At 47.8% G+C, this 23,941-nt stretch overlaps 1 long non-coding RNA gene across 6 annotated transcripts in view; it reads right to left on the bottom strand.

Annotated features, from left to right (window-relative positions):
* Positions 1–23,941, bottom strand: part of LOC144372752 (uncharacterized) — a 64,350-nt gene that overhangs the window by 14,214 nt on the left and 26,195 nt on the right. The window contains exons 3-5 of one of the 6 annotated variants that reach the window (XR_013432647.1): positions 17,983–18,106; positions 17,035–17,153; positions 13,596–14,683 (exon numbers count right to left, since the gene is read on the bottom strand). The exons of 4 other annotated variants lie outside the window; for them this stretch is intronic. This is a non-coding gene — a long non-coding RNA (uncharacterized LOC144372752). Of the gene's footprint in view, positions 1–13,595; positions 17,154–17,982; positions 18,107–23,941 lie in introns of those variants that run through there. One more of the 6 variants, XR_013432646.1, reaches the window with a different exon arrangement.

Genomic DNA, 23,941 nt, shown 5'->3' with positions numbered 1-23,941 from the left:
ATAACTGAATTAACTGACTGTATAAAGTCAGTCTAAAGCTGGGCATGATGGTACATGCCTGTAATCCTAGCTACTCAGGGGCTGAGGCAGAGGGATTCCAAGTTTTCTAAGGCCAGCCCTGAAAGTTTATCAAGATCCTCTCTCTCAAAAAAAATAAATAAATAAATAAAATAAATCAAAAGGGCTGGTGAGGGAATTCAGTGGTTTAGAGTCTCTTAGTTCAATGTCTAATATTGGACAAAAAAGTCTTGAAGTTGCTAATTTTTCTTCTAAATTATAATTTGAGAATGATTTTTTTCTCCTTTCTTTTATTTTCTTCCTTTGTACTTCCTTTTCTCCCTCCCTGTCTTCCTGGGGTGGCTAAAGAATTTTGGGGTTTCTTAGAGCATCTCTGAGGAATGCTAGGTTCCTCACATTGAGTTTTCTCTCTTTTGTTCTAAGCACCATGGGTACCACAGGGTGGGACTGGAGGTGTTACAGTCACAAAAGATCCTCCAGTGCCACAGAATGTGGATTCCTCTGTCTCCACCCCCATCCTGTGTATCCCTAACAATATATCCCCACTAGCACATTGCAACAGCCTCAGTAAATGTGCCAGAGAGGATCATTTTTAGGGAGCTGTTAGGGAGGCTAAGATCAAAGGCAAGTCACCTGTTTAAAAATGAAGCCATTTTGTGCATGTGTTTTACAAAGTGGCAGCACAGAAGGAAGATGGTAGATGCTAGGGGTGGGGTGGGGAGCCCCCTGCTACTCTGCTCCACTGCTAAGCTGCTGGAAGACCCCTGCCAGTGGCCGCCAGTCCCCAGCCTGCAGGTATCTGGGATGCTGGGGAAGGCTCCCAGGCCTGGCTGGAAAGTGCTTGCTCATCACACAGCGAGGAACAAGTTGTGTGGTTGTTGGACAGTCTGTATGACCATGTTACATGTATTAAAACTTTACAAGTTACTAGATTTCAGTAAGTATCACACTTAAAGTGATTGCATCTTTTATTCTGAACACATTGATGTTTTAGGCTCCTTCCTTTGAATTTCAATTATGAGGAGGTGCTGGTGAATAAGTCCTGCTTATTAGACAGCTGGTGAAAATCAGAGCATTAATCATTCCATTTGAAATTGGAGCTTCAGGTTCAAGGGTCATGTTTTACAATGGTTTTGGGGAGGAGGGTATCCCTGGTTCAGAATGCAAAGTGTGTGGTTGGTACAAGACAGCTATTATGGCTTAAAAAGGAGAAGGATTAGGTAAGTAGTAAAATTTCACAAGAAAACTGCTAATAAAATTCCTATTAGAAAGGACATGATAATCAAATATAGACACTGAGAATCTTATTCTCTGCATCTCATCCCATCCCCAGAAACAGGTGGCTGGCTTTAAATGCGACTGCTGTCACTAGGTTTTTGCACAGAACTCAGAAATAAAAGAAGAGAAAAGTGATTTCCCTGCTCTCGTGTATCTTCAGCTGCTCTCCTGGTGGCAGGAGTGTGCATCTAGCAAGGGTGAAGCTCAGCCAGGGAGGGTGAAGCTCAACTGGGCCAAAGCCCAAAACACTGAGAAATGGAGAGAACTTTCTGGCTTTCCTGTTGCTGGATCCATGGGAACTGTACCTGTAACCCCCCTTCCATGTGCCTGTGGTAGGGGCTTTGTGACCTGGGAGAGCAGCTCTGCCCATATGGCAGATGAGCTGCTGACAGCAGTGGTCTCAGGATGTGCAAATCCAACAGCTGTCTAATTGGAAAGACCAGTTCTGGGGACCACCTCAGACCACACTCAGTGCTCAAGCCTTTTCTGGAATTAGCAGAAGGGGAGCAGAGTCAAATATGAAGGAAATAAAACCCCACCAATTCTGCTTCCTTTCAACAGCAGCTGGTGGGGAGGACTTCTGTTTCATCCAGGAACCCACTTGCCCTGGATGTTCAGAGCATGCAGTGATGGTGGAGCATGGAGCACAGCAGCATGGACTGCAGGCAGGCTAGCACCAGGCCACTTCAGCTGTGGGGTCTGAGAGCACTTGGAGCACTGAATTAAGTCTTTACCCACTGATGCTCTGATGCTGAGTCAGCACGGGTCAGTTAGTACCTCCGTCCTCTGCACTAACAAACATTTGGTGATCACACACCATACAGGGTTCTGGGCTCAGGGCTGGGGTGAGGACATGGATTGGTCCCAAAAGGCCCTTTGAGAGGCCAGTGGGACAACTGTGAGGTTTGCCAGAAGCTGGCATGAGAAACAGGTCATCAGGATTTTCTGGGAACAGGGTTGTCCCTGTGTCAGTGTGGACAGCATCTGTCACAACCAAGAGGAAACTGTCCTTATGGGTGGGAAGGACTTCCACATGTCCGAGCCTCTGTTGAGACTTAATTCCCTCCAGTTCCCTGGGACATCCAGGGAACCACAGCATCTCTTTAAACTTCTCAAATAAGGGTTTCGGGGGAGGAGTGAAGGAGCAGGTCATGGGCAGAGCAGGCGTCAAGCTATGCACGACTTGCAGGCTGTGGCCCAGGGCCTCAACCTTCCTGCTTCCCCACGCTCCCTGAGGGGCTGCCCTGGGGCCTCTCCATGCTTCCCAGAGGACAGCCGGATCCCATCTTACCCATGGGACAGTCAACCTGCATTGTTATCTACAAAGTGAGGAGGCAGTCCCACAGGGGGACATGAGACCAAGGCTAGGAGACAAAAGATGAATGTTCTAACCCAGAGCCAGACTGGAACTCCTGGAACTTTAGTTTCCTTCCTGAAACAAAGAGCCAAGCATCATCTCTGGAGCTTGTAGGAAGGAGTTTGGGGAAGGTCAAATGAGTTCCCAAACATTATGTTTGTAGCACATGCAGTGTGACTCAGGAAGAGACCTGTTAGTAAGTGACATGTCAGTGGAAGCAGTTGTAGAGGTGGAATTCTGAGAGTGTGGGGACAGCAGGACAGGATGAAGGCTACAAACATCAGAGGAGATAGGCACTGTCCTTAGGTGTTGAGGATACTCTCAGTTTGCACTCAGGTTCTGGGACCACAGAGTGAAACTTCCCATCTCTCTGCAGGCAAGATGGGATGAACAGTGCCCTGCAGGACACTCAAGGATCTGAGATGCACCCTGACACAGCACAGAGAGGGGACCTGGAGGTTGGATATGACTTGCTTCCAGGGAACAACAAGGCTAAGTATACACTCACAGTTAAGAAGTTGGAGGAGAACTTATAGATCTCACTTTGAGATCGTGTGCATGTTGAGACCCCAAAACTGGAAACTCTCCTGGTCATCAGCATGGGCCAGAAGACCCACTGTCCCACACCCAGCCTGGCTATTGTGAGCGGGGGGGGGGGAGTGTAAGAATAGTACGGCTGCTTTTCAGAGACGTTTGTGAACAACCACTGGCCATCACCAGCCAAGGCCACAAAGATGACTGACCTAGAATGTAAACTAAGTTTGGGGCCAACAGAGGAGCTGGAAGGAGGCAGGGGTTATGTTGGGGAAGGTCATTTTCAGTGGCATGCCCTGCCTGGCGCTGTGGAGCCCAGGACACAACAATCAGCATGAGAAAAACCTGTGCCCGTCATCACCTATGCTGTGCCTGCCCATCAGATACCGCCACCAAGCAGCCCCCGGGCCTGCCACAGAGCTAAGTGCTGCAGGCTCAGTAGCTGCCAACATAGATGGGCCTGCCCCCCTGGAGCCTAACTAGAGCAGGGTGTTGGGATCCACAGTGGTGTGGATTCAGGGCAGCCCTGACCTGCTCTGCCTACTCACCCGAGGCCCCCATGTCTCTGGATCATATGCTACTTTTCAGGTAATGTCACTTGCCGTAACAAAATAACCGGGGGGGGGGTCACTGTCTTGCATTCTGCCATCCAGGACCAGAACACACTGCCTGCCATCTACCAGTCCTTGTGTAGACAACAGGAGAAAACGCAGAGACTAGCACTGTCCCAGAAAACCTGCTGTGTGGCCCGAACTCTGGAGTAGTAGGCTGTGCCTGTGCTGCCCTGTTCTGAGCATCCAGGGAAGGATCCAGGGAGAGGCAACCCCAGGAAGAAAATCAGGGAGTCTGGCTGGGGCACCTGGGTGCACGGCCAACACCTGAAGCATCTGTTTTTGATGAAGACTTCTTTTTCCAAGAAAATAAAGCGCATTGTGTCTTAATTGAGCTATCTGGGCAAAGCCCCCAGAGAAGCTGTTTATATCTCTGCTGCTTGTTCTTCAGGGAAGGTGAGGATGGAAAACAAGGCTAGCTTGAATACTGTGTAAAGGCAGTAATTTTTGTCATGCATGAAGAGCACAAGTCAAACCAGAAGTTCTTTTCAAGTTCAAGATTCAATTTGTTGCTTTTCCTGAGCATCAGCTTCAAAAGGTACCAATTTGAATATAAAGTAAACACCAGCATCTTTATGGTTCAATAACAGGGCTTAACGACAGTCCTAAAATGGTTATCAGGGACACAAGTACAAACATTTTCTGCCATTGCAATGGCAGATGGCATTTGTATTTGTCTTCCACCCTTTTCTTAAAAAAAAAAAAAACCACCACCAACAACAAAAAAAACAAAACAGGAACAAATGACCTGCTGTTTCTTCTCTGACCATTAGAGGAAGACACTTCACTCAAGGAGACAGATATAGGGGGCTGGGGATATGGCTCAAGCGGTAGCGTGCTCGCCTAGCATGCGTGCGGCCCGGGTTCAATCCTCAGCACCACATACCAACAAAGATGTTGTGTCCGCTGAAAACTAAGAAAAAAGTAAATAAAAACGTTAAAATTCTCTCTCTCTCTCTCTGTCCCTCTCTCTCACTCTCTCTTTAAAAAAAAAAAAAAAAGGAGACAGATATAGGCCTCAAGTGTTCTGCAGGTTGGTGATAGGATCCCAATTCCCAGAGTAGCTGGGTTCAGGTATCTGTCCTCTGTCCTGGTATAATTACTGATAGTGCCTTCTTTCTCTCTCAAAGGTATTCCAGACTACATATGCTGTTGCAGTCACTTCAGGTTCAGACAATTCCACAATGATCCTCAACTTTACCAGGGCTCTCAAGAGTTTCACTTCTGGTGGGAGAAATGTTGGCATTCCCTCTGTCTGGCACAATCTTAATGTTTGAGGCAGCTGGGGCACCAGCTCCAAAGGCTGGCTCACTTCTTAACTTTCCACAGTCTCCCCTGACCCTCCTAGGGCAGACCTTTCCCAGCTGTGTGGCTGCAGGAACTTCCTACTCCTGCTTGCCTGTCTCCGCTTCAAGGTCAAGGACAGGGTGGAGTTTGCTGTATGCCTAGCATCCTACCTGACAGATGCCCAACAAATACTGTTAGCACCATGAGCATGGCTGGACAGTGAGCCTTAGCTTGGTATAAATTTGCAACAGCGGCCAGCGGGTGAATTTATCAGGTTGGCTAACCTGAGCCATTTGTAGCTCCCTTCTTAGAAATGAAACTCCTTGTGCACAGTGAGCCTGAAAGTGCTGCAAGAGAGTCATCAGATGTATGTGGGTTTATTTCTGATGACTAACAATCTGGTAGAGCTGGATCCACTGGTGATGGGGCACTGCCTTGGATTTCCCAAGCAAAAGGGCTCTTCCTGCAGCTTTTGCTGCACCTTAAAAATTTCTAACAGTTTTTCTCCCTCTTAAGAAGGAGCCCAGGCTAAGATGTACTTCTTCACACCGTCTCAAGTTACATTTAGAATTATGATGGAACCAAGTTCAAACTTAACCAATGAGGTCGCTTAGCTGGGGGCAGGTAGGGAAAGAGGGTGTCCACCTTATCAAAGACCCTTTCCAAGAGACTGAATGAGTACATTTAATGGGGGAAAAACTCCAACCGCTTTCCATGTGGCAACTCCAGGCAGTGGTAACAGCACAACATTCCTCGGCAGGACTCTCGCCATATTTCCCAAACATCTGGAATGGTCTAGAAGATACAGGGGCAGACTTAAAGGCAGCTCGTCTTGTAAAGAGCTCAATGTGTTCTCAGTGTGTGACGTCACTCATGACAAACAACCTAAGTCAATGCAAAAGGGACCACAGCCCCCCCGGGCATTCTCAAAAGACTAAGACCTCCTGCCACAATTCTCACCCCTAGCCAGGGCCACCTCGGCTTCTTCAGCCTGAAGGATGCACACCTTAGTTTTAAAAGTTCTCCTTATCAGGGCCAGCCAGTTCATCACGTGTAACTACTAGGAAACAGGCTATTTCCCTTGACTTCCTTTTCTCCATGAGCACAGCTAACAGGAGCGAGGCACTCAGAGCCTGTGGGAATGACTCTGGAACTGAAGGCCACTTATGAAGGATGCTCCCCAAGTAGAGGGCGCCCTTGGTGGACACAGTAGGGTTTTCCCAGGTCTCTAAGCTGCTGTAATTCACGGAATACAGGTGGCTATTAATTCTCAGTCTGAGACCTGAGACTGGCTGTCTTCCACAGAGCTGTGGCAGCCCAGGGGAGGGCAGGGGCCCCTCTGATTCCTGTGAGTAGGTCTATTTACTGTACACTGGGTGACTTCAACTCAGGGACAAATGTGCAGGAATCTATTTTGAATTCTGGAAGCATCATTTCAAGGGAGTAGCCCAGTGAACTTAGCTCCAAAAAGACTCTTTCCTTTATCAATTAAAAGAAATAGACAAAAGGACCCACAAGGGATAAATAAATTATTAAAATATTAAGACGTTGCTATAAATATGCAATGGTGATTCAATAATTCATAATGGACTAGTACAATGAGATTGTTAGGTTTCATAAAACATCGCTGCTTTGGTGTAGCCAGCTTCCTGGGGCATGGGCCAATAGCTTCTCTACTCAGCAGCCCTGGTGCAGGAATGCCAGGGAGCCTGTGGCGGGGGGCAGAGTAAGACCTTGCTGTGTGATGTTTCCTGTAGTGTAGCATGCACTCTACGAGCTTCTGCTTGATCCTGTTTTCTGTTTTGAAAGTGGTGATCTCTACTCACTTCATGGACTGCCAGTGGGTGGCAACCTAGTTTGAAGGAACAGGTTAAAGGAGCTTCCATTTCCTATGTAACCACAAGCAGTGAGTGATGACACTGTGGCTCTGCAGGTCAGTTCCTATGCTGCAGGTCTGTCACAGAAATGGGGTTTGGGACAACAGTCAACAGTGACCACCATCACAGGTACTTAGAACCTGTGACCAGACACATTGGGAGTACAGGGGATCACATGTGCTTCTCATAGGGGAATCATTTCTCCAACAGACTCAAGCCTTATTTAGCTGAATTTCACCAATGTGAAATTTGTGCTCATTGGTTAAGGGCCATAGAAAACACAAACAAGATGGAAGGATATTAAAATCCCCCAAGAAAACAAGGTTGGGAAAACCCAACAATATTTTGTAGTGAAAGCTTACACACAAATAATTGATGTGCTTATTACAAATAATTCTATTTGTACATTGAATCATGCATCCTGTAAGAGAAATTTACTGGGCCCCTCTGCTAGACAAGTCTGAGCCATGGTGTGATTTGAAAGTAACACCACATTTCCTTATAAATATTTTATAATTTGGATTTTTAGAAAGCAGATCAAACTACCATTCACTATAATTAATACAAGATGGCAAGTTTCTACAGCATAAGGGAATACTTCATAAACGTTTCTATGTTTGCTATTCAGAATAAGCACAAGCATCCTATAAATAGCCCTAGAAATTGACTGCCATGGAAGACAAACAGGAGCCCCAATCCCAGCACCCAGTGGGCAAGGTGCACAAGACCCCAACCCAGCACACGAGGGAAGCAGGAAAGAGGTAAATAAGCCCCACTGGAGAGGTTTGATGAGGGTCCTTTTGCCAAGGTGGGCTCATAAACATTCCTCTGGGCTGCTTCATGGTCAGGCAGGTTTGGCAGGTGTGGGTTAAACAGGGTGTGCGGCCTTCTCTCAAGCAGGCACACCCCTTGGCTGGGTTCTAAGCTAGGATTGGCTGTGAATTCCCCAGAGGCGGCCCTTGGAGAATCTGTGTCTGTGACCCCTGGCCAGAACTCTTCATCAGAGTGCTTGACATAAATGTCTAAGAAAGATGTCACACAACAAAGAACATGCCCATACTCCACAAAGCGGTGACAGGGCTGTTAAAGAAGCTGAGAGTCACCTGTGTATACCATGTCCCAGGCGATGCCCCAAAGAGAACATTAAGGTCTGCTGCCCCAAATTCATCAGCGTTTCTCTCTTATTCATTAGGGCAGTAGGTCAAAGCAGAACCCCAGGACTTAGGTGTCAGCACTAATTCACCCAGGAAACAGAAATGCATATTCTGAAGCCACACGCAGACACCTCCTTTGGAATCTTGGGGGCCAATGACCTGCTTTGAGCCAGCCCCTGGTGATGCTGGTGTGGCCCAAGGTCGAGAATCTGTCTCTCCTTAGAGGGTCCAGTGCCCACAGGAAGGGGCAGTCCTGGGCAGCCTCTACCACTTCCACCTTTAGAAACAAATAAGAAAAAAGCCAGTACCCAGGGCCGGGCAGTGAGAAAAACAAGGAAGTGCTTTTCAGATGCCCTCCCTCCCAGCCATTTCTAGAGAAATCCAGTCCTAAGGCCCTGGGTGGAGCTGAGCAAATGTGTTTCAGAGCCTGCGGCTGGCCAGGTGCCATTTACAGAGAGGCCTTGGCCGGCCTCGATCATGGAAAATCCTATGGGAGGACGTGACAAGGCTCAGAGCATTGCAGACTCTCCGCGTAGAGTTTATTTGGCAAACGCCACCCAGCAGCCATGGGAGACATAAGCAGGTCCCTGATCTCGCCCTACACTTAGCCCACTGCACCATGGTCCTCCTGGGAATCGGGTCCACAGTCACAGCACCAGACAACACTGAAGGGACTGTGGGAGATACTTAGGGGGATCAGGGTGGCCGATGGCTCTGTGTGCAGTCAGGCTGCCTTTGTCACTGGGTCTGGACACCTAGTTGGATAGTAGGGAGCACAGGAAAGCTCAGAGGGGAAGGGAGAGAGGGACCAACCTAGAGGATGGTCCAGTGGCCAGGCAGCAAATAGAGAGTGAGGCCAGAGAGGCATCTCCAGGGAGGACAAATGCACGCAGCCTTCTGAGAACGATGGTGGCAGTGGGTGGACTTACTCTGCAGCCTGAGCCTGGCATGGCTGGATATAGGCAGCTGATGGCTTCCACAGGAGCCTAGGTCCTGCCCTGGGGAAAATGCCCAGGTTGAATGGCCAGTGTCCCAGCTCCAGCCCCTCCCAGGGTGACACACACGACCCCTGAGGACAGGTGCCCTGCTGCAGAGCACAGCCCTTGTACACCCATCTCAGGGCTTCCCTTGACCTATGCCAAAGCTGGCGAGGACTCTGTGGTGGGAACTCTGTGGCAGGGAGGTAGGTTAAAACACACCTGTCAGCACACCCAGGCTTAAAGGCTACTCAGCGCTTCAGGGAAGCCAGGAAGGGGGTGTCACCCTGGTGGGCGCTCAGGCCCAGTGCTGTGTGATGAGGAGCTGTGGTCAGGAGGAGTTGGGGTCAGGAGGTGGGAAGGGGAAGGCTTGCACATTTTACCTGTTGTGAAATGGCCCTGTGCCAGGGCTGGAGACACATGATGGCTGAGGCCCACTGAGGCTCCAGTGGCTCCCACCCCACAGGGGCACCAGAGTGCACACAGGCCGAAGAGGAACTGAGATGAGCAACCAGCTCAGGAATGGGGATTCCCACTAAAGGAACTGCAGAGCACCTGCTGTGAGGCTTACTTGAGTCACCAGACTGTTACTTTGGCTACAAACATCTAGACTTTTTATCACAGGCACAAGAATCTCCTACACACGGGGCTGCAGGCACTCACACACAGTGGGGTGTGTGTGTGTGTGTGTGTGTGTGTGTGTGTGTGTGTTTGTGCATGCGCATGAACGTGTGGGTTCATGTTGAGGGGACAGTGGGGCAAATGAGAAGTGGGTATGGAGGAGAGGCAAATGGAATTTGGTTTGGGATGATCCAAGCAAGATGTCTTGGGCATGCATGTTGGGGTATATCCAGCAATGTGCTGCCACAGGGCAGTAATAGGTGTGAGATGCACAGGGCCTCTCTACAGATGCACTGCCTGGAAAGCTGAAGTTGAAAGGAGATCCCTCTGAGCATGTGTGAAAGGACAGGGGACAGAGAAGAAATGTCATATGGCAACAGAGGGTGTTGGTTAAACATGAGTGAATGTGGGACTCAACCCCTTGAATATTCAAAATCTTTAAACATGAAAGAAATACTACCATGGGTACATGCTTCCAGGCTTGAGGACAGGGCAGAGGACAGGGTTACACTCCTCTGCACGTTGGAAGGTGCAGTGAGGTCTGGGCAGAACCAGGAATCAGCTTGGCCATCATACCTACAGCTGCTCTGGGAGGTGGACAGTTTCCCATAGGGGTTGGTATGGAGCCTTTAACTTCGTCATCCACAGAAGCCTAAGGAAGGGTATCAGGGACCCCTCATCATCTGGGGAAAATCCCACCAGTCTGCATGTGTGTTTTCCCTTCCTATTTGCAATGGAAAACATTAATTTAGACTGGCAGAGAGCAGATTTGCCAAGAGCCTATTAAATGAAGACGCAGGTTCTTTCCTCAGAGGAGGTACACATGGGGCTCAGAACCATCAGAGCTCCACGGAAATCCAGACCTTAGGAAAATTGTCTGAAGTCACAGAAAATAAGAGGAGACCTGATAGGAGTTTAGACATGCATGCTTTATTATAAAATGTACCCAAGACATGAGGACAGATCAACTCCAACACATCCAAAAGTAGAACCCAGGGAACCCAGGAACCAGGCAGGGGAACCAACTAATGACCAGTCGACCATCCCTACATCTCTGCTTCCCCCAACATCTCATTGGTACTTGGCATTCCCTCTCACTAAGAGATAGTAGCCCAGTTCCTACTTTAGAAGAGAGGGAAAGGAGGACCACACCTAAGACACTGCAGAAGCTGAAGAACTGTCATCAGATGTCCAAAGGAAGTGTGCTGCTGTACCCCACCCTGTGGCAACCTCTTGTGGTAACAGAAATGCTGGATGAAGTCCAAGGCTCAGGATGGCAGTGGGAGTAACTCTCCGGCCTGTCCACTACTGACACTCACCCATGTCCAGGGCCACTCGAATGCCTGGCCACACCTGCTCCAATCCACCCACAGGGACATAGAGCGGAGGCTGGATCAGTCCTGGTTCCCAACTCAGTGCATGTTGGCCTGGAGAGACCCCCACATGCTGGCTTCAACAGGCAGCTCCTGAGGACCTAGCAAATGGCCTTCTAAAATAGCTGTTGCGTGACTTCTAGGTAAATAGCACCCCTCCAAAGCAGCAGAAGGATGCGACGAGTAAACGCAATGGTGAGAGACAGTGGGTTAAGGAAGGCCTCAGGAAAAACAGTAAGTTCGGGCAGGTTGCTCTCAGTGGGTGGAAGCCGGCAGCCTCCTTCACCCTCCGCCTCATGGCGGGAATGCATGGTGGAGTTTCAGCATCAGCTATTTATCACCTTCTGCATATGTCGGCTTGTAACATGTAACAATTAATTTGATGATTCCAAACTGGGCCTGACAGGACACCTTGATGGTTCCCCAGGCCTAGATTTATCAGAGAAACACACCTTTGCTGATTTCTCCCGCAGAAAATGTTGGCATCAACCCAGGACAGCTTTCCCTCATCGCTAGTCCTCTCACCTGGGGACCGACTCCTATAGACCTGCTCCCTGTTCCTAATCACATGGCCAGTGTCAGGACACACGGGCTGTCATGGGCGTCTACTGACCACTTAACAGTTTAGAGGCAAAAAGGACATGAGGGGAACAAACAGAAATTGAGTGCTGTCAATGGAGAATCAGAGGGAAACAGCCTCAAATTGTGGTTTGCAAGGAGCAAACAAACCTTCTCTGAGATCTAGATACCCATAGGCAGCAAGAAAAAAATAATATTATCCAGCCCTTCTCCCCAAACTAACTCTAGATTGTTGACAGCTGCATGGTGACTGGCCATTGTCTGCCATACCTCACCTGGACCCAGATGCCATAGGAATGTCACCCTAATGAAAACCACTGGGGTTGGTCCTCGGCTTCTTCCCCACGAATCCTTTAAGACCATCCTGGGGAGGATGACACAGCAGCCACCATCAGCAATGCCCTCCCTAAACCCGCCACCCAGTGACTGATGGCACATGCCAATTTTTTTCCTGAAATTACTACTCCCCAGCATGCTTTAGGGAGTGCAGTTAGGAAGGAGCACACAGAAATGGGTATCAATCACAGAACTCACTGAACCAGGCACTTAGTGCTCCATGTACCAAGAAATCCTCTTTACTTGTCTTTATGCTTCTGGCCATTGCGGCTGCAAATTCCCAGCCATTAGAAGGGACAGCCATCTTTCAGAGCCATGTTCCCTGGTGAAATGAAATGTCAAAACCAAGGACATTCAGACAGACACACCTTGCTTATTTGCTCTCTCTCTCTTCCCTCTTGCCATCATGTTCTCCTCCAAGAGAGTAAGTTATTAAAGATAAAAAGCCAAATATTTAGTTACTCTAAAACAGAATTTGTGACAGACTTATGCTGACAGAGGGAGACAGATATGGTATTAATAGTCCACCACATTAAAAAAATAGGAGAATGATAATAATCAGAGAAACTAATTCAACTCTCTCTCTCTCTACATATTTCTTTTTCTATCCTATAAATATAGTTTGATTCATGCAAGGTCCTGGCCGGTGGTGGGACTGCCCACCTCAGGTCTTTTATCAGGAGTTTTATGGGGGTCTTGCACTTCATTCTCCCCATGCCTCATAAGAAAAATGCAGCCTATGGAACTTTGCAAATAATGCCGGCTCTCTGGTCAGTAAGTAGAGACCAGGATTGTGTTTACTGTGAGTGAGCATCTGGGGAAGGCATGGCAGAGAGGTGGAGAAACAAGCAGTAAGAGGACCAGGCAAAAGATCAAACAAAAGAAGTCCTGAGCAGTTTTAGTAAAAAAAAAAAGACAGCAGGCTCTAGTCACTAATTAACACATAGCACTCTCCAAGGAGAGGCTCTAGCCCAGGCTGCAGGCCAGAAAGCAAGAGAATAAAAATGTGAAATCCAGACCTCTCTCATTAAACACCTTCTGTCTGCCTTGGCTATACATTTCATTATGGCCCTTATCTCCGCCCTCAGCAGATCCCACAAACAGCCCCGAGTTGGCAGAGCTCCCCAGGCTTCTGAGAACAGGTCGGTCCATCTCACTGTGCATCACAGGGCTGTTTGTCATTCCCTACATTTGCTAGGTGTCTATTTGAATGGTTATGGAAGCAAAGGTCAAAACACAAATGACACGTTGTTTGGCTGCGGAAGAGAAAGAAAACATACAGCACAAAAATGAACTGTGAGGCTGGTTCAGTGCTTCCTGTGCTGCCCTACAATTGTTTCTCAAACATCTCTGGTAAAAACCTTAAATTAAAAACATTTAAAGCACAGCACCTCTAATCCTGCATGACTGAAATAATTTTTGAACACCTACCCAGGACCTACCCTTCCACCAAAGCCGCACAGGACCAGCCAATCTCAGTGAGGATTAGCCAGGCTCTGGGGGTTTCTTGCAGGCTAATTTCTCTTTTCTTATCTCCTTTAATGTCAGGTGAGGTTCACCCACATTAACAGAAAACACACAAGAATGAGGCTGTTATTGATTCATGCTGTGCTTTTAATTCTTTTCATAACTTTCAGATTCTCATTTTTATCATAAAAGCCCTAAAAGAGGAGCAGACACATGTATAAATTGGCTACAGCCATGAAAACAGGAGCCACAGCCCAGTGATTTACTTGAGCACCCCATCCCCAACTGCCTCCAGGCTTGTCCCAGGACCCTGGGGAGCCCAGGGATCCTCCCCTAAGCTCAGGATGCTCCCAGACAAAAAGTGTGAAATGCTCATTTCAGGAGGACAAGAGCAGGCTTTTAGGGAATGGATGCACCTAATTTGCTTAATTCAGGGTCATAACCAAAGTCTCTAATTAAAAAAAAAGAAGTTATAAAGACCAACAGAGGAAAGGGCAGGGCTGTCTGGGTTGCTTCAAGGTCATGCTCCTGGCAAACACTTTCCTTTTCTGGTTCCATTCCCTCAGGGATGTGGGCAAGCTCAGGGACTCCAAGGAGGCAAGGCCCTTCTGCTCCCTGGGACCTGGGTTTTCAGTGCCTTTCACCCAGGAAGTGGGCACAGCCCAGCTCTGTAGGGCTGGTTTCCTCCCTCTTCCAGGAGAAGAAGGGTCTCACAGAGCTTGTAGGACCTGTCTTTCTCCTGTCCCAAGGGGGTTCCCTCCACCCAGCACCTGGCTCTGCCTTGCCAAAGCTGGTCTGGTTCCTTTCTATCCACCCCCACATTTGGACCCCTGCAAAAGGAAACACAATCTTCCAATTCCTTAGCAGCTCTTGTTGGGGCCCAGAGATGCCACCCATTTCATTTAAGGGTAGGGTCCCGCCCCCCACTAATAGCCATCATGAATTCAATTGCAGGGACTCATCAGGTTGTATTGACTCCAACTTCCTTTTTGTACTTTTCCCTCCGGATTTCCTTTCTTGCAAGCCTCCTTGGGGAACCCCACTTTCTGGCCTTGAAATCGAGGTGGGGGTGTCGCTGTGCCCACAGGCAGCACCAGGCATTCCCCTAGGATGGTCTTTTGCTGGCTCTGGGACTCCTGGTGTGGCAGGCGCTGGGGAGGTGGCAGTTCCACAGAAGCGATGCCCCTGCACAGCATCCTACACTGTCCTGGTACCTTGTAAAACCACAAGCCCAAGTTGATGATCAGAGATGGAAAATAACAGAAACTCCTGCATCTTAACTGAGCTTGGGTGGAAGCCGGTGCCTAGTAGTGTACTCTGCTAGCCAAAAGACCTCTGAATTTAAAATAGCAGGTAGAATTGCAGGTGTTCTTAACAACCACACCCCCTATTGCTTTAGAAAAGGACCACCAGCTGCTAGAAAAGAAATGGTGGGCAGGGGAGTAGCCAGAGCCTCTGCAATCTACACATTCAGACTTAAATATTATTTCTGACAGTTCACTGGATGACAATGGACATATCCTCAGCTTTCCACATCAGATCTCCTTGACCATCTAGTGAAGTTGTGTCCACACCCCTGTAGGATGTGAAGACAAAGGAAGGCTAAGGATGAAAGCATTTGCCATTATTTGACTTCTAGACTTTCATAATGATGCTGAATTGCTTGTTTAACACTCAGGACAATATTCTAACCTTCTAATTCCCCAAGGTGACACAAAGATGAGACCTAAACATAAATTCAACAGGCTGAATGTCACACATTTCCAAAATACAAAAAGTCCCATGGGGGAAAAAAATCCAGTTCTGCTCTATGAGCAGCTCTCACACTGTCTCCCAGTTCCCCTCCAGAGCACCTATAAACATGGGGGTCGATCAGAAGAGTAATTTCTCAGCCACAACTAACAGGTAACTTATTCACAAAACGTTTTTTCCTTTTACAGAGTGTGCATTACATAGACTGTGGCACAGGCCTTAAAGCTTTGCTGCTAGTGTGGGTGGGGGAGGCCAGACAGCACCACCTTGGCCAGGCTGGAGAGAAGTAGCCCCAAGCCCTGCCCAGACCTACTAGTGCAGAGCCTGAGTTTTGACCTGGCTCCCAAGTGATTTGCAATGAAAAGCTCTGCTCACTCCTCAGTCACACAGGTCATGCAGAGGTCAAGGTGCTGGCCAGGAACTCAGGAGACCAGGATTCTGATTGTTCAGCCTCTGAACTTGCCACAGTGTGTGTGTGTGTGTGTGTGTGTGTGTGTGTGTGTGTGTGTGTGAGAGAGAGAGAGAGAGAGAGAGAGAGACAGACAGACAGACAGACAGACAGACAGACATGGGGTGTGGGAAGTCAGAGAAAAAGAACATTTATAACTCACAGCAAAAACAAACCAAACCCCCGGATACGAGTGGTGGACTGGAATTTGTTCCTGGAGAACTGGTTCCCACAGTGACAGTGACACGGGGTCACCTGTGCATGCAGGGCACCCCCACAGGAGAGGGATCTGAAATTAGGGAATCCTCATCTTACCTAGGGATCTGCTGACCTCCCTCCATCTTGTCTGGAGAGACAGGGACTAGATGGGGCTGAAAGTATGCAGTTGTCCTGGGAGGTGGCGGTGGGAGGGTTACTGCTCTGGGTCACCTCTGGGGAGGGAAGGCTCTCTGAGCTTCCCTGGTCTGAAATTTCCCTTACATGAACACTATTAACCCGGCTGCATCTCTCTTTGCTCAGAGAATCCAGAGTGCAGGAACAAGAGATGTCTGTGGAGAACTGATGCCTGGTGTGTCTGTGTCCAGATGACAGGTGCCTGGAACACAGCAGGGGACAACACTGCTCTGCCCCAGAAGCTAGTAGCAGAGGGTGCCACAATCTAGTGGCCCTGCTGGGAGAGGGGAAGTCCCAGGTGTCCTTGGGAACACCTGGCCACCAAAGCCTGCCTTTCCCACCCTCAGCCCAGGGAGGTGGGGGAGATGCTGTTTGGGAAGGGTCCCCAGAGCTGCTGACTCCCAGCTGAGCTCAGTGTTCAGAATGGCAGGACAGACGTGTGTGTGTGAGAGGTACATGGGAGGGGGCTGCAACCTCGTTCTTGATGCCCAAGGACCTGGTTTATTCTGAGGTTCTGGTCTTGGGGGACTGGGGAGAAGGAGAAATAAACACCAATTACCTGATCCTTGTGTGGTTAACTCAGAAATGAGAACCCAACAAGGGTCTGAGAAGCCATGAGAAGAGAGAAGGGAGAGGGAGAAATGGCAGGGCTTATAGACTGAGAGCAGATCTGACTATGATTAGTAAGAACAAGATACAACATCAAGGAGGTAATCTCTTTTTCTAGATGCCAGGGAGAGTGAAGTTTTATTTATTTTTTGTTTATTCACTAATAGTATTTATTTACAAATATTTACTCTTGTGAATTGTCTGTGTTCTTTTTAATCTGTTGGGAGTTTGATTTATTTATTATTCATTTGTATAAACTTCCCATTCATTTGGACAGTCTGTATTGGGTTTTAATTATCATGCTTACTTTTAAGAAGATAAGTATGGAGCTACTTAAAACCCTGGGGGAAGAATTAGACTTACCCAGGTACAGGCAAGAAAGATACAGTAGGGGCCCTGGTGGCCCACAACCACGGTCTTCTGCCCTACTCTTCAGAGCTTCAGGGAAAGGAGATACAGATAGATGTACAGAGCCGCAGATCCTGGGGTTAAGGAGGTAAAGCAGTGATACAGATTTATGATCTTACCAATTCTGAGTGTTCTTTAGAAACTTGGCCTGCCAGTAAATCTAGGTGTGGAGAGTCATCAAACTCCTACGTTCTAATTCATGGCAAACTAGGAACACCTATCTTGTCCCAAAATGCAACTGTTTGACTGTGGCCCACACAGCACTTGGGCCAGGGGCCCCTATCAGACACTGAAGCCTTAGGGAGAAATATGTCCCCATAATACACTTATGAGAGAGGGGGAGGGGGAGGGAGAGAGAGGGAGAGGGAGGAAGGGAGAGAGAGGGGGAGACAGAGAGGAGGGAAGGAGGGAGAGAGGGAGAAAGGGAGGGAGGGAGGGGGAGGGAGAAAAGGAGGGAGGGAGGGAAAGAGGAAGGGAGGGGGAAGAAGAAAAATAGAGAAAGAGAGGGAAGGAGAGAGAAAGGGAGGGAGGAGAAAGACAGGGAGAAAGGGAGAGAGAGAAGGAGAAAGAGAGGAGGGAGGGAGGGAGAGAGAGGGAGGGGGAGAGAGAAAAAGGGAGGGAGGGGGAGAGAGAGAAAAAGAGATGAGAGAGAGATGAGAGGGGAAGGGAAGGAGGCAGCCCCGTACTCTCTCCAGCATCAGCACAAAAGATTCTGCCTTTTTCAAAAAGTCCATGGATGTGCTGTCTCCTGACTAGCACAGACTGCCTGTGTAGCAACCTACCAAAATTCTACATGTGCATCTAGGTTCAGAGAGAATCACTTTTCCCATATAAGTTAAATCGCTTATTAGTTAGTGATTAATGTTAACTGTCTGAGTTTTTCTCTCAACACACAAAACTTACTTAATATCCCAGGTGTTATGGTTGGATATGGTTGGCGTGTGTCTCCATGGGGTCACGTGTTGAACTCTAGTTGCCACCTTGAGGTTTTAGAGGGTCGAGACTTCATCACACCATGGTGCTGCCTCTGGGCGATTAGGGATAGATAAGGTCAGTGGGGTGGGGGCCCCATGACTAAATCCTGGTGGCTTTATAAAGAGAGGGGCAGAGACCAGAAGAGGCACACAGACGTGTACACTCCTTGTTCTTGCCATGTGATACCATGCACAGCCTTGGAATTCTGCTCGCTGGAAGGATATCACTAGATATGCTCCCTTGGCCTTGGATCTTTGGAACCACGAGACAAAATAAAACATTTTTTCTTGATAAATTTATCCAACCCCTGGTAATTAGTGAAAGTAATGCAAAACGGCTTAATTGAGCAGGATTTCAACAATGTTTTTCCCACAAAGAATATAGATTTCAAAACTGTCAAAACAATTCCCTCATGTCTGCTTTCTGCTGAATCCCTGTGTAGCTGCAAGTTAATCTTCCCTACAGAGGTCATGCTGTTGCTAATCCATAGGTGGGAATGCTATGAGTTAGTGCTTGTAAGTGAAATAAACTTTATCCTGGACCATCATCTTTCAAAATAGGCCCCTGCCTCAGAATGTGTGATTTCTGCTGCATCGTCTTGGCATTTCTTCCTCTCCCTTCTCTCCCCTTCCTTTCCTTTCTTGCTGTCCTGACCCTCAATGAGTGAGCAGCCATTACTTTTCTCAGTTAGTCAGGCTGCCTGAAGTTGCCTGAATGCCTTCATCATCGCTCTGGGAGGAACTGCTACAAAGGAACACCTAGCAGATGTCACTCACAATCTTCTTATTCTCAGTGTGAATAAATTCCAAGTTATCTAGTTAGTGGTGGGAGTCCAGGTTTTTTGACAAATTCTTGGCACACTGAAGATGGTGCTCTTTCTCTGGTGCTCTGTGGTTTTCCACTTGGGGATCTATTTTATAGAATACCAGGGAGGGAGCAGCCAACCAAACTCAGATCAGAGCACCAAACAACTCTGATGTGACTGTGTGTTATTGGCAAAATCCTTAGCCTCCGGCCAACCTGCCATTGATCTTGAAGCCACACCCATAAGATTGCATTCTGGCTTTCTGTTAGCAGAAAACTCATCTTTGTGGTGTCCAAGTCAACAGTGGAGTGGAAGCGCGCTGTCATCCTGGCATGCCTCAGGAGGATGGCTCAGAGAGCTCCCGCCAGCTCCTGGGTCCACAGACACTACCTGCCTGGCCATGTCTGGGACATCTGCTCAGCATCTGTCTTCATTTCTCTCTTCCCACATGCGTTCTGCACAGGCCTTGGCTATCATGGTGGTTAAGAGCACTCATCAGGCTGTTTTCCCATGAAGTTTTCTTAGAAGTTGAAGCACCCAGTGCCCTCTGCCTGCTCTGGTTTCTTTGCAGCACTGATAACTTTATTTGCCATGCCACAAATTTGATCATCTGTATGCATATCACCCCCACTGGACTTTAAGGTCTGGGAAAAGAGGGATGGGTTTTGTTTTGTCCACAAACATGTCCCCATTGTGTAGAAGAGTGCCTAGTGGATAGCAGGTGTGTATAGGAGCCAGGGGACAAGCGAATGGTCAAGGACTGCAGAGTGGGCCACGTGGATGTGTGCACCCTTCGAAATAGGTAACGACTGCTGCTGAGAAGTTAGTGACTTGACCTCTCTCTCCCATGTCTGTCAACTGTACAGTGGGGGACAGAGGATTCTAGGAACACACCCAGGCATCTCTATTCTGTGCTGATGGTACATGCAGGGACTGAACTTTAAAATGATTTGGCTTTCCTCAGAAGCCCCGGTTTTCCACTCTGTGCCTGGGCACTGCTGTGTCGGCCTCTGGGTTCAAGTGTGTGCATTCTGGGGACAGGTCTGCTTTCTTGGGGGCTCTACTGGGGATACTGGGAAGGGAATCTTTCTGCAGTTTTTGCTGGAAGCCAGTTGTTCTCAGAGCCTGGACTGGGATGCTGACCTCCTGCTGCCAGCCACACAGGGTAGGATCCTGAGCCTTGGTCTGGAACCCTGTTCCCACGTTCTTTTTCTAGGCTCTGATGCACGACTCAGCTGCTCTCCATGGACATCACTCCTTGTCTGCTTATCTTGAGCACCTGCTCGTCCCACAGGTGCACGTGAGGTTCCTGGCCTCTGTCTGATGCCTGGCCTATGGGACTGGTCTTTGGGTCTAACTTCCCCCTATGCTCTCCATTGCACACCATGGGCCTAAGCCTGTCAGCCTCGTTGGACTTAGGGAGTCACCTGACCCAATCGTGGCCGATGGCTTTGCCAGGGAGTTTCCAGCAAATCTTGTCTTGCTCCTAAACAGAGATGTAAGAGATGCCTGTTTTGTCTTTTGGATCACACTTGTCTGGGTGTGAGCCTGGACTGGCTGTGGCAAGCCCCTGTAGCTGGGAAGTAACTCTAGGAGGAGCCCCAGTGACTCCACCTCTGCTGCAGCCAATGCCATGCTGGCCCTTCTTCACAGAACCCGGCATGCCTGCACTACCTGAGCATCCGGCCTTGCTGCACGAGGATGCCTTGCTTCCCACCTCCCCCAGGAGCGCCCTGGTGTCTTGAGGACTGTGGCTATGGCCTCCAGAAAGCCATGTCCCCCAGAAGTGAGCTTCCACTTTCCCAGCTAAAAAACTTGGGCTAGACCAAAGACTCTTTATATATAAAGCCTTTTGTGTTTGGAAGAAATATTCATAGGACATGGAATTAACCATTTTAACCATCTTAAATTTTGCATTTACTATTAGATAGTGACTGCTCATCACTATCTGATCCTGGGCACATTCTCTGCTCTCAGAAGGAGCCATACACAGGCACTACCCAGCCACTGGCAACTACTGATCTGCTTTCTGTTTTTATAGATATGCTTCTTCTAGACATTTAACATAAGTGGAATCAATTAACCTGTGAGCAGTTGGGACTACCTTCTTTTACCTGTTTTTCAAGGTCCATCTGAGGCTGTGACAGCAGTCAGCACTTCATTCCTTTTTATGGCTGAATAATATTCCACTGCATGGATAGACTGTTTGTTTACCCATTCATCAGTTGATGGATGTGTGGCTTGTTTCCATTTTCTGGCTATTATCAATAGTAAGATGATAAACATTCAAGAACACATTTGTTTTGAACACTTATTTTCAATTCTCTTGGGTAAAACCTAGAGGTAGAATTGTTGGTCATATGTGAATGCTCTTTAGCTCTTTTAGGAGCCATTTACAACAGCAGCCAGTGCTTCTTTGTTGTCTTCTAAAATTATTTTTTAAATAATTTAAAATTATTTTTAAAGTGATAAAAATATATAATAAAACTTATCATCTTAAACACTTTTAAAGTGTACACTTCCATAGTGCCAGGTCTATTGACATGGTTATAAAACTGAGCACCAAAACTTCTCTGTCTTGTGTATCTGGAACTCTGGATATATGAAATGCTAACTCCCCACCCCTTGCCCAGCCCTCGGTAGCTACTGCCCTATTTCCCAATCTATGATGTGGCCACTTTATATGTTTCATAGGGGGAATTATACAGTATTTGCCCCTTGGTGACTGGCTTCTCTCAATCAGCTCCACATCCTAGTGCCTCATCCATCCCGCAGCCTGTGGCAGGATTTCCTTTGTTTATCCCCATCTGTCAATGGACATCTGACTGCTCCCTCTCTTGGCTTTGCACACAATGCATCTGTGGATGTAGGAGACATTGCATTAGGATACCTACTCAGAAGTGGGTGGGGATTTGCTTTTAGCATGAAAGAACTCTGTGGGTCCTTACTGTTATGGTTTAGATGTGGTGTCCCCCAAAAGCATATGTGTGAGACAATGCAAGGTTTAGAGGAGAAACGATTGGATTATAAGAACCTTAATCCAATCAGTGGATTAATCTCCTGATAGGGACTGTCTGAGTGGTAGCTAAAGGCAGGTGTGGCTGGAGGAGGCAGGTCCCTAGAGGTATGGTTTACTTTTTATCTGTTGAATGGAGTGTCTCTGCTTACTGATCATTATCTGAGCTGCTTTACTCTGCCCCATTCTACTGCCATGATGTCCTGCCTCATCTTGAGCCCCGAGGAATGGAATCTGCCGTCTATGGACTGAGACCTCTGAAACTGTGAACCCCCAAAGAAACTTTTCCTCTTCCAAAATTGTGCTGGTTGGGTCTTTTAGCTGCAGCCATGAAAAAAGCTGATAAGACACTTACCTGGCACATGTTTTGCTTTTGGTGTCTGAATCCTTCTGGATCTTCAGCAAAGTCTTGGATTTTGCCCCTTGGGGGTCCCATTTGAGAGCGCTAGGTCTGAGGATCCCTCAGGTGGGTCCAGCTTTGAATGTGACGAGTCTACGAGCAGTCTCTGGGTATAGCTCCACCTACAGCCCTATTACCTCCTTCAGTCCACATCATTTCTATATTCATGACTGCAGCCCAGTCTGATGTACACAACCAAAAATCAAGTAAACACACTGCCTAGAGAGAGCAGAGAGCCTGCAAAACGTGGCTACAAAGACTAAGAATTTTCTTCTCCAACACTGACACTGCCCCAGTCACCCACTTTCACCAGCTGGGAAGTAAGAAGTAATTATGCTATTAAGTTACATAACTGTCAAAGAATCAAAGTCTAAGCTAATTGTCACTGACGTGCCAAGCATTTTCAGAGTGCTGTGTGTTCCTACACAGTTGAAGTCAATGGGGTTTGCTTAGATGCTTAAGTTTCAAGCAAAGTAATTTTGATGTAATAAGCTCATTAGAGGGCTCTTTTTTCTATGTAGTTATTATGTATTTAATCTCATAAAATCCAGTTACTAGACCGCTTATTTGAATCTGGCTCACACATTTATATAGAACATTCCTGATAGCCACCATACAACAGAAGCACGGAACATCATTTGTTGGGCGAGGCCGACTCCAGCATAGATGTGCAGAGCAGGGTCTGGGAGGGAAGGCCCCGGGCTGCAACTCCTATCTGTCTCTTCCCATCTGACAAGAAGGGCTCTCCTGGTGTGAGGAGGTTCAGAAGCTAGTAAATCACACCTGGTTTCCACCCCTCTCACGCAACCAGATGTTGTACAAACACTGCCACAAAGCCTCTCACCAGCACCAAGGTGGGAAAGAAGCCAGCCTGGTGGGCTTTCCTTCCTCCATACACGAGGAGTCCAGCCCAGATCCTGGGACATATGGGTACCCATATGCTCCATGGCTGCAGAGCACTGGAACCTGCCAGACCTGGGCCTTCCTCTGTTGCCCATCCATCAAGAGGAGGAATCAGAGACGGAGATCCTGACAGCACAGAAGCCATGACTTCTAGCACATGGTGACATGTTAGAGGAGAAATAAGTGTCTGCATCCCACACATCCTGATCTGCATTCACAGGTGATGCTGGGCGAAGCTTCTTAAAACACACATATCGCACTCCTGTTGACTGTGTTAAAACACATGTGCCTGCAGGTTTTGGAATGAAATGTTTAATTTCTACCATATACAACAATGAAACTGTATTGGGATCACCAGGAGACAAGCAATGGCTAACGCAATTCCTTCTGCTTAAGAAGGCTATGATTTAGATGGGAAATTGAGATTAACATGAAAATCTGTTCTTTTCACATTTTTTTAATCCAAAGAAACAAAACAAATTGTGCTTTGTCACTGTTTACTACATGCACTGTAAAAATTGTCCACAGAAAAACTGTCCCTCAGCTGGCCCCATGGTCCTAAGGGCTCCTGAGGAAGATCTGGGGTCGCCACCCTCAGGCTCTGTGTCCAAACACTTACTCTCAGTGTTTTGAAACTCACACAGGACCGTGTCTGAGGGATAGAGTGACTGAATTCTCTGATTCTATCTTCAATGTATCCCAAGTACGAGAATTATGCCCAAATGTTACATTATGAATAAATTTAAACTAACTTTTACAAAAT

The sequence above is a fragment of the Ictidomys tridecemlineatus genome, unplaced genomic scaffold (assembly GCF_052094955.1).
Source record: "Ictidomys tridecemlineatus isolate mIctTri1 unplaced genomic scaffold, mIctTri1.hap1 Scaffold_157, whole genome shotgun sequence".
In the NCBI taxonomy this organism is placed as follows: Eukaryota; Metazoa; Chordata; class Mammalia; order Rodentia; family Sciuridae; genus Ictidomys; species Ictidomys tridecemlineatus.
This window is presented reverse-complemented; position numbering and strand designations above follow the sequence as displayed.